The sequence below is a fragment of the Python bivittatus genome, unplaced genomic scaffold (assembly GCF_059951505.1).
Source record: "Python bivittatus isolate LINGU-HERP-01145 unplaced genomic scaffold, Pbiv_v1 ctg000480_np1212, whole genome shotgun sequence".
Lineage (NCBI taxonomy): Eukaryota > Metazoa > Chordata > Lepidosauria > Squamata > Pythonidae > Python > Python bivittatus.
This window is the reverse complement of record NW_028277075.1, coordinates 23,245,660-23,254,729: the sequence shown is the minus strand read 5'-3', so window position 1 is coordinate 23,254,729 and position 9,070 is coordinate 23,245,660. Positions and strand designations below refer to the sequence as shown.

The 9,070-nt window shown below is 42.8% G+C and overlaps 1 protein-coding gene across 3 annotated transcripts in view; it reads left to right on the top strand.

Annotated features, from left to right (window-relative positions):
• The first annotated feature begins 1,265 nt into the window (after window positions 1-1,265).
• BMF (Bcl2 modifying factor) overlaps window positions 1,266-9,070 on the top strand; it is a 54,894-nt gene continuing 47,089 nt past the window's right edge. For all 3 annotated transcript variants that reach the window (XM_088145442.1, XM_088145443.1, XM_088145444.1), the window contains exon 1: window positions 1,266-1,532. The gene's annotated coding sequence lies outside the window, so the exon portion shown is untranslated. The remainder of the gene's footprint in view (window positions 1,533-9,070) is intronic.

The window sequence follows — 9,070 nt, the reverse complement described above, 5'->3', positions numbered from 1 at the left end:
AAGCCACCCAGAGTCATTCTGGAGTTGGATAGCCTCCAAATCTAATAAAGAAGATTATCTGGATCTGTGTCCTGTGTTAGGCAAAACACAGGTTCCTTCTTAGGCAGAGAATGAGAAACATGGCCGTTTTTATATTAATATTGCTAGTATAAAGTTCTTTGCATAACTATTTTGGAAAATATTTATGTTTCACAAAGCAGGCAAAGTTCTCCTATAGAGCAGCAAGTGGTTTCAAAACAGGAAGCAAGGGTAAGAATAAATTGACAGTTTTCACAATGGAGGGAAGTAAGTACTGAAGGCTGTCCACTGGGAATTCTTCAAGGTACATAAAAAGCAAAGGCAGTGGGGTTGTTTAGAAGGAAATTATATCCAGCAAGTTTCAAGAAAAATCGAATCCTGGGAGGGTAAGTTTAGGAAAGGCTATCTGCTATCACAACTAAACGAAACCTCCCTGCTCAAAAGCCATACAGTACATCTTTTTAATACTGGAAACAACTTGGGAACAGTTCTTTGTGTCCTCTCACTTAGTTTCACCTAGGATTGACCACTGCCAGAGACATACAGCTGTAGGACAGCTAAAGATTTTCCTCTTTATTTGGCAATTTGTACGTGCCCGATTTGGGGGCACCAGCCAAGGAAAACCAAGCATCCAGTCTTCCTCAGTCTGGTGCCATTCACATACGTTACATTACCATATACCCATAATCTCCAGTTACTGTATTGGCCAAAGGAGATGGGAATTGTAGTCTACTAATGGACACCAGGCTGGGGAAGACTGCAAACAACTAATAGTCACCGGAAACCACGAGAGAGGTTCGCCGATGCCCCTCCTCAGAATTCAAGGAAGGGCGTAGGACCTCGCCAGAATTGCTTCTCTGCAAGTCAGGACTTGCCCTGCCTTCGGCAGACTGCGGCACTTGGCTTTGGGCGGAAGGCAAGGGCGACAGATAGGCAAGGTTTACATACAAAATGTTCTGCTTCTGGTATCCAACTAATTCTAGCAGCCTTGGCGCCATGATTTTTGGAAAAGAGGGGGCTGCCTCGTCCTGAGCCAGCGGCTTTGGAAACGGCTCTGCCACAGCTCCGGTCCTGCCTTGCTGTGGACCGAGATGACGAGCCGGACTCGACACATTACCCACGTTGTGACAGCCTCGAGCGCCGCGAGTTGGGAGCGTGCGCGCCTGCCGCTCCCCATTGGCGAGACCCCTCCCTGACGTCACGGCGGGGAGGCGTGGCTTTCATCAGCTGTGCGGGTAATGCCAGGAAGCAAGTGTCTTTTGGAAACAATACCGTGTGGTGCTAGCGGCGGCGCCTCAGGTTGCAGCCCGGGGACTTTCCGGCTCCCGCTCTTTCCGCTGGCCGCTCTTGCTGGCGCTTCAGGAGCAGATCAGATGAAATGCGGGATCCGCTTAGGAGGGATCGCAGGGCGCCGCTTTGAACAGGCGACCAGGACTCCTGTATCTTGTCTCCGGGGTACGATCGTAAGCTTCTGCAGCTGTTCTGCCCGGGCAGAGGCGCAGTCGGAGCAACAGGTCAGTATTGGGGGTGGGGGGAGGAAAGGGAGGCTAACACTTGAGGACATTGTGGATTTTAGATTTCCTTGGCATCTAGAGCGATTCGCCGGAAAATTTCAGGACAGGGACGAAAAAATTAGTCCCCTGAGAGCCTTCGTCAGAGATGTAGGCATCAGGGGGTTCCTCTACTTGATAAGCTCTGGGGTCCCCATGCACAGTTAAGGAGGGAATATTGAAGCAAGCGGCTTCTCTTTTCCCCACCCTCAGTCGATTAAATTGTCTTTCCCAAAGGTGGCTTTCTGGGTATAACTCGAGCTTACAATTGCACTGGCTAGCATTATGAAAAATATTCATTGAAAGAGATACTTGTATAGTTTTTCTTTGCAATCTCAGGTGAGATATTACTTCTTTGATACCTTTCAGTTAACTTTCCAAGAAATAATTTAGCCCTTACTTGGTCTGAGTGAAAGGGGGTGGGGGGGGCAAGGCTTCTTGGCTTCCCATAATGCTTGACAGACAGGATCGGAAAATGAAAATTTACTTTCTTTGATTTTTGTCTGTCAGCCATTAAAGTTGTCTAAGATAGTAAAACAACCTGGTAGGACCATTGCAGCTGAAAGTTGTGTCAATGGTTCATGACTATTTCCATCCCCCTATCTTTTCTGTACGCCTAAAGTAAGATCATTCTTTATCTAGTGAAATAGTTGTTCAGAGACCAAGAGTATAGCCTTCTTGAATACTTCCCACAAAATCATTAGGGAATGCAAATTTGTGTTCTGCAAAAGGGAAAGGAGACACTTGGTTTTGGGGAACTGGTCACAAATGTGCTAAAAATGAAGTTTTATACTTAAAGTCTCAATTTATTTCATGTACCATGTATGCTGTAAGGTATTGCTATTTGTTAACTCATTTGGATAATTTATGAGTATCTTTTCTTTTTTTCCCCCTCCCTTTTTGACTGCAAGGATTTGCTTTGACCTCTTCCTGGGCTGATATAATGCATTTCAACCTTAAAGATACTTCAAGATTTAAGCACAGGGCAGAAGGCAAAAGGAAGAGTTAAAGAAATCATGAAATCAACTTGTCACTTTGTTTTGGTTAACTGGCATGCACGTGTGTTATGTCCCTCCCTCTGTTCTTCCTTGTTGTTCCATTTCTGAAAGAAGGCAAGTAGTTGTATGTGGATTTTTTTCCCTGAGAGATTGCTAGAGGTAATGGAAGAATGCCTGCATTGTATGGTTCCTCAACAGGTGTTTCCAAGTGGAAAGAAATGCAGAATTAGTTTCATTCTTTCAGCTTTGGGGTTGTGAAGGTGGTTGCTGAATTGATTTCCTTCTTTCCAAAGAGTATGATGGTTATTTATTATGCTTCTATAGCCTTTCAGGAAATATAAAACTGCTTGCTTGGGACTTTTAGGCAATCTCCAGTCCAGGTGCTCAGATGTGCTGAATGGTATCAATAATAGAATTGCATCATGTGCACTTAAATCCCCAGTATGTTGCCTTTGGATACCAGTGTATCCATGGACACTTTCCTTGGCACCTTCTGTCCCACTCTGTTGTTTTTTTAAAGAGTCTTTTAATTTTAACCATCTAGAATAATTTTTATTTCTCAAGAGTGCCCTTGCATTCCACATAGGCATTCTTGGAAAATAAAGCTAATAGATTCATAGTGTAGGAAGGGATTGCATAGACCGTGGACCTTCTGCTCAAAACATATTTGTAATTTGTCCTACTTTCAAGATCTTGGATTGGCACGATGGCCCCGCAACTGTGCAAAATAGGTAATCTGACTTCACACATCACACTAAACTAAATGTAGTATGTTTGGTTTGGGCTCAGTGTGTAGTGCAAATCCAGCTATTGTGACCTATAAAATAAAATATTGTTTTTGGCTTAACAAGATATAAGAACCCTTCCAACATTGATTTATTCCACAAACCATGGCTAAATGAATCATGGTTTATTGTGATCTGGGAACCCCACCTAAAAGAATGTGATGAGTACCCAAGCTCCAGTTCTGTTTCTTCCATACTGACAACTGTTTAGAACCTCCCAAACTTATGGACTCTTATTTTAAGCTAAGCCCTACTGAACATAAAAGGCCTTATGCTCAGGACTGTGTTATAAGTGAATATTGCTTATAACATAGTTATGAACATAGAATGTGTGCTGAGAGGCCTCTCTCTCTGTAGGTTATATATCAGAGACCCTAGCTATAGTGACAGTGATTGCTATGAATACTTACTGGTTAACAGTCTTTTAGTTATACGTGCAATATTATTGGTATGTTTAACCCGGAGAAGAGAAAACTGTAGGGAGACTTGATTGCTATTTCCAAGTATCAGAATAATTATTATGTAGAAGATGGGGCAGAATTATTCAAATCCTATCCCAGAAGATGGAAGAAGAGATAATGGGTTGAAATTACAAGGAGGTAGATTTTATTTGGACATTAGGAAAAAACAGTCCTAAAAGTAAGAGCTGTTTGACAGTGGAACAGATGCCTTGGGAAGTGGTGGACTTTCCTTTGCTGGAAACGTTTCAATAGACTGGGTGGCCGTGTGTCAAGGATGTTGTAGAAATAGACAGGAGACTGACTAGAAGATCTTCAAGGAGCCTTCCAATCCATGCATTCTGCATTATGGGGCCTATGAGGAAAGGGCAGAACACCTTGTTTTCCACTTTCCTCATAGTTCAGAACATTGTTCTGTTCCCTTCATTTTTAACTTACATTTCTGCAACTCTTTCTTCCATTTGCAACTTAGAGCAGATTCATAAATGGAGTAAAATGAAGTAATTAAAAAAAAAAAAATAAGGCATTGGGAGCTCTTTATTCGGGGGTGGTGGGTGAATGCTGTTAAAAGGAATACAGTGGAAATGACGCATGGCACGACAAACGTGAGTTGGGTTTTGTGCTACTCAAACATGAGATGCCCAATGAAGGTAAGATTCAGAATCAGTCAAAATAACTTCACAGAATGAAACTGAACAAGCTGAAATTAAATCCAGACAAGCCAGACACACTGTTGGCAAGAAGAAAGCTGGACTCTGGAACTGTGAGGCCTCCTGTTTTGGATGGGGTTGCACTCCCCAAGAAAGAGTGGGTTTACAATTTTAGAGTGTTCCTTGACCACCAGCTGTCATTGGATTTGCAGGTGGCAGCTGCAATGAATAGTGCTTTGGACAGTTATAGTTAGTGTGCAGCTGGAACCCTCCCTGAGCCAGTGGAATTTAGTGACAGTAATTTGCACCTTGGTTACAACTCTTCTAATATATTTTATGTGGGCCTACCCTTGCAACCCCTTCATGGATCACTGCCTTGTCGTGGCGAAGGGGCTTGCGGAACTCAGTGAAGCCATGAGCTATACCGTGCAGGGCCACCCAAGACGGACAGGTCATGACAGAGAGTTCTGACAAAATGTGGTCCACTGGAGAAGGAAATGGCAACCCACTCCAGTATCCTTGCCAAGAAAACCCCATGGACAGTGTTAAAAGGCTAAAAGATATGACGCCGGAAGATAAGCCCCTCAGGTCGGAAGGTGTCCAATATGCTACTGGGGAAGAGCGGAGGGCAATTCCAAGTAGCTCCAGAAAGAGTGAAGCGGCTGGGCCAAAGCCAAAAGGACGTTCAGCTGTGGATGTATCTGGAAGCGAAAAGAAGGTCCGATGCTGTAAAGAACAATATTGTATAGGTACCTGGAATGTAAGATCTATGAACCAAGGCAAGCTGGATGTGGTCAAACATGAGATGACAAGATTGAACATCGACATCTTGGGAATCAGCGAACTGAAATGGACGGGAATGGGTGAATTTAATTCGGGTGACCATTATATCTACTACTGTGAGCAAGAAACCCTTAGAAGAAATGGAGTAGCCCTCATAGTCAATAAGAGAGTGGGAAAGGCAGTAATGGGGTACAACCTCAAAAACGACAGAATGATCTCAGTGCGTATCCAAGGCAAACCATTCAATATCACAGTCATCCAAGTCTATGCCCCAACCACTGATGCTGAAGAAGCTGAAGTTGACTGCTTCTATGAAGACCTACAACACCTTCTAGAACTAGCACCAAAAAAAGATGTCCTTTTCATCATAGGGGATTAGAATGCTAAAGTAGGAAGTCAAGGAGTAATCGGAATAACAGGCAAGTTTGGCCTTGGAGTACAAAATGAAGCAGGGCAAAGGCTAATAGAGTTCTGTCAAGAGAACAAGCTAGTCATAGCAAACACTCTTTTCCAACTACACAAGAGACGACTCTACACATGGACATCACCAGATGGTCAATACTGAAACCAGATTGATTATATACTTTGCAGCCAAAGATAGAGAAGCTCTATACAGACAGCAAAAACAAGACCAGGAGCTGACTGTGGCTCAGATCATGAGCTTCTTACTGCAACAGTGGCCACGGGATTGGAAAAGGTCAGTTTACGTTCCAATTCCAAAGAAGGGCAATGCCAAAGAATGCTCAAACTATCGCACAATTGCACTCATTTCGCATGCTAGCAAGGTTATGCTCAAAATCCTACAAGCTAGGCTTCAGCAGTACGTGAACCAAGAATTACCGGATGTACAAGCTGGGTTTTGAAGAGGCAGAGGAACTAGACATCAAATTGCCAACATTCGCTGGATCATGGAGAAAGCATGAGAGTTCCAGAAAAACATCTACTTCTGCTTCATTGACTATGCAAAAGCCTTTGATTGTGTGGATCACAACAAACTGTGGCAAATTCTTAAAAAGATGGGGGTACCAGACCATCTTACCTGTCTCCTGAGAAATCTGCATGCAGGCCAAGAAGCAACAGTTAGAACTGGTCATGAAACAACCGATTGGTTCAAAATAGGGAAAGGAGTACGACAAGGCTGTATACTGTCACCCTGCTTATTTAACCTATATGCAGAGTACATCATGAGAAATGCCAGGCTGGAAGAATCACAAGCTGGAATTAAGATTGCAGGGAGAATCATCAGTAACCTCAGGTATGCAGACGATACCACCCTAATGGCAGAAAGTGAAGAAGAACTAAAGAGCCTCTTGATGAGGGTGAAAGAGGAGAGTGCGAAAGCTGGCTTGAAACTCAACATTAAAAAAACTAAGATGATGGCATCTGGGCCCATCAATTCTTGGCAAATAGAAGGAGTAGAAATGGAAGCAGTAACAGACTTCATTTATTTGGGCTCCAAGATCACCGCAGACAGAGACTGCAGCCATGAAATTAAAAGACGCTTGCTCCTTGGGAGGAAAGCTATGGCAAACCTAGATAGCATATTAAAAAGCAGAGACGTCACCTTGCCGACAAAGATCCACATAGTCAAAGCTATGGTTTTTCCAGTAGTAATGTATGGCTGTGAGAGCTGGACCATAAAGAAGGCTAAGCGCTGAAGAATTGATGCCTTTGAACTGTGGTGCTGGAGAAGACTCTTAAGAGTCCCCTGGACTGCTAGGAGGTCAAACCAGTCAATCTTAAAGGAAATCAACCCTGATTGCTCATTGGAAGGATTGATAATGAAGCTCAAGCTCTGATACTTTGGTTACCTAATGCGAAGAGAGGACTCTTTGGAAAAGACCCTGATGCTGGGAAAGATTGAAGGCAAAAGGAGAAGAGAATGGCAGAGGATGAGATGGTTAGATAGCATCACTGAAGCAATGAGCATGAAACTGAGCAAACTCAGGGAGGCAGTGAAGGACAGGAAGGCCTGGCGCAATATGGTTCATGGGGTCATGAAGAGTCGGACATGACTTAACGACTGAACAACAACAACCCTTGCAAAGTAACCAGCAGTTGCAGTTGGTGCAAAATGAAGCAGCCAGGTTCTGGTCTGGTATACATTACAGGAATCATGTGATGTTTGTACTAAAAAATCTGTACTGGTTATTAAATGTCCCCCAGGCACAATTGAAGGTGTTAGCATTTACCTTTAAATCCTTATACTGCTTAGTGCTAGATTATCTGGGGGACTGCCTCTCCTGCTACAAACCTTTTGGGTTACTCAGATCAGCAGGAGAGGCCCTTCTCAAGATGCCCCACTGTCATGATTTGTGGGCCACACAATTCGCTTAACAACTGCAGCAAAAAAGGTTGCAAAATTGGGCATGACTCACTTAACAACTACATTGCTTAGTGACAGAAGTTCTGGTCCCAATTGTGGTTGTAAGTCGAGGAATAACATTAAAAAATTAAAGGGGAAAGCTAATTATGTCCTTAGCTCCTGTGCCATAGAACAATTTCCTATTGCTATTTTCAGCCTTTATTTTGTCTCTTTCAAAATCCTTGCTTACTGACCACTTGTTCAGCAACTGTGCAAAGTTACAATGGTGCTGAAAAAGGAGACTTACAACCAGTCCTCGAAGTTGCAGCTGTTACAGCGTTCCTGCAGTCACGTGATTGCAATTCAGGTGCTTGGCAACCAGTGTGCATTTACAATGGTCGCATCATCCCACAGTCAAGTGATTGCCATTTACGACCTTTTTACAGCTGGCTTCCGACAAGCAAAGTCAATGGGACTTTGGCAGAAAGTCATAAGTCGCAGTCACGTGGTGTCACATTTAACAACCTGCAGTGGTTCACTTAACAACCACAGCCAGAACTAACTGACATCGTAAGTTGGGCGTGGTCACGTGACATTGCACTTTATGACCACCTCACTTAGTGACGGAGTTGCTGGTCCCAACTGCAGTTGGTAAGTGAGGACTACCTGTATACATGTTTTAGAAATGTGAGTTTTATTGTATTTGGAAGTTGTATCCCTATTTATTTTAATGAGAGTGTGATTTACTTTCAGGTAAACTGAAGAATTGTAAGCCCTCTCCACCTTCTAGCTGAGCTTTCTGTTGTCTTACCTCTGGGCAAATAGACACCCAGCCATTTTTCTTTTCTAAGAATATTGATGGGTCTTCTGTGGAAACTGGCTCAGTTTTTAGATTGAACGATTGGTTGGCACTTTGCTTTCAGCATAAAACTTGTATGTATACTAGTAATAGTAAGTGTTGTTATTATTATTTATAAACCAGAAGAAAAAAGATAAGGCAAGAGCTTGGAGTGCAATAAGGTAGTGGCAAGTGTATTATTATCTACATCAGTCTACCAGCAAAGAAGAATGATCCTTGAAATAATTCTGTGGCTGGTGTTCTGTACTATATCTGGCTCTAGGCCTACCTTCATTCCCTTGCAGTGAAACAAGAAAAGTATTATAATGAATGATACCTGTTATTAGTATAGAGCAGTGTTTCTCAACCTTGGCAACTTTAAGACATGTGGACTTCAACTCCCAGAATTCCCCAGCCAACCATGAGAAACACTGGTATAGAATAAAGGCTGAGGTTGAGAAACACTGGTATAGAATAAAAAATTGTTTTGAAGTTAAATAAACAATATACAAAAGTGTCATTTCCTGGGTTCTAAATAAATGGGCTGTAGTGGGCTACAACTGAAATTAAGGCCGAGTCTTTTGATATAGTTAGGGTTAGGGCTGTGATGTCTTATTTTAAACTTCAAATACTTTTATACAGGTATTCAAAACTGGACAAGATTTATAGCTCAGTTCTATATGTG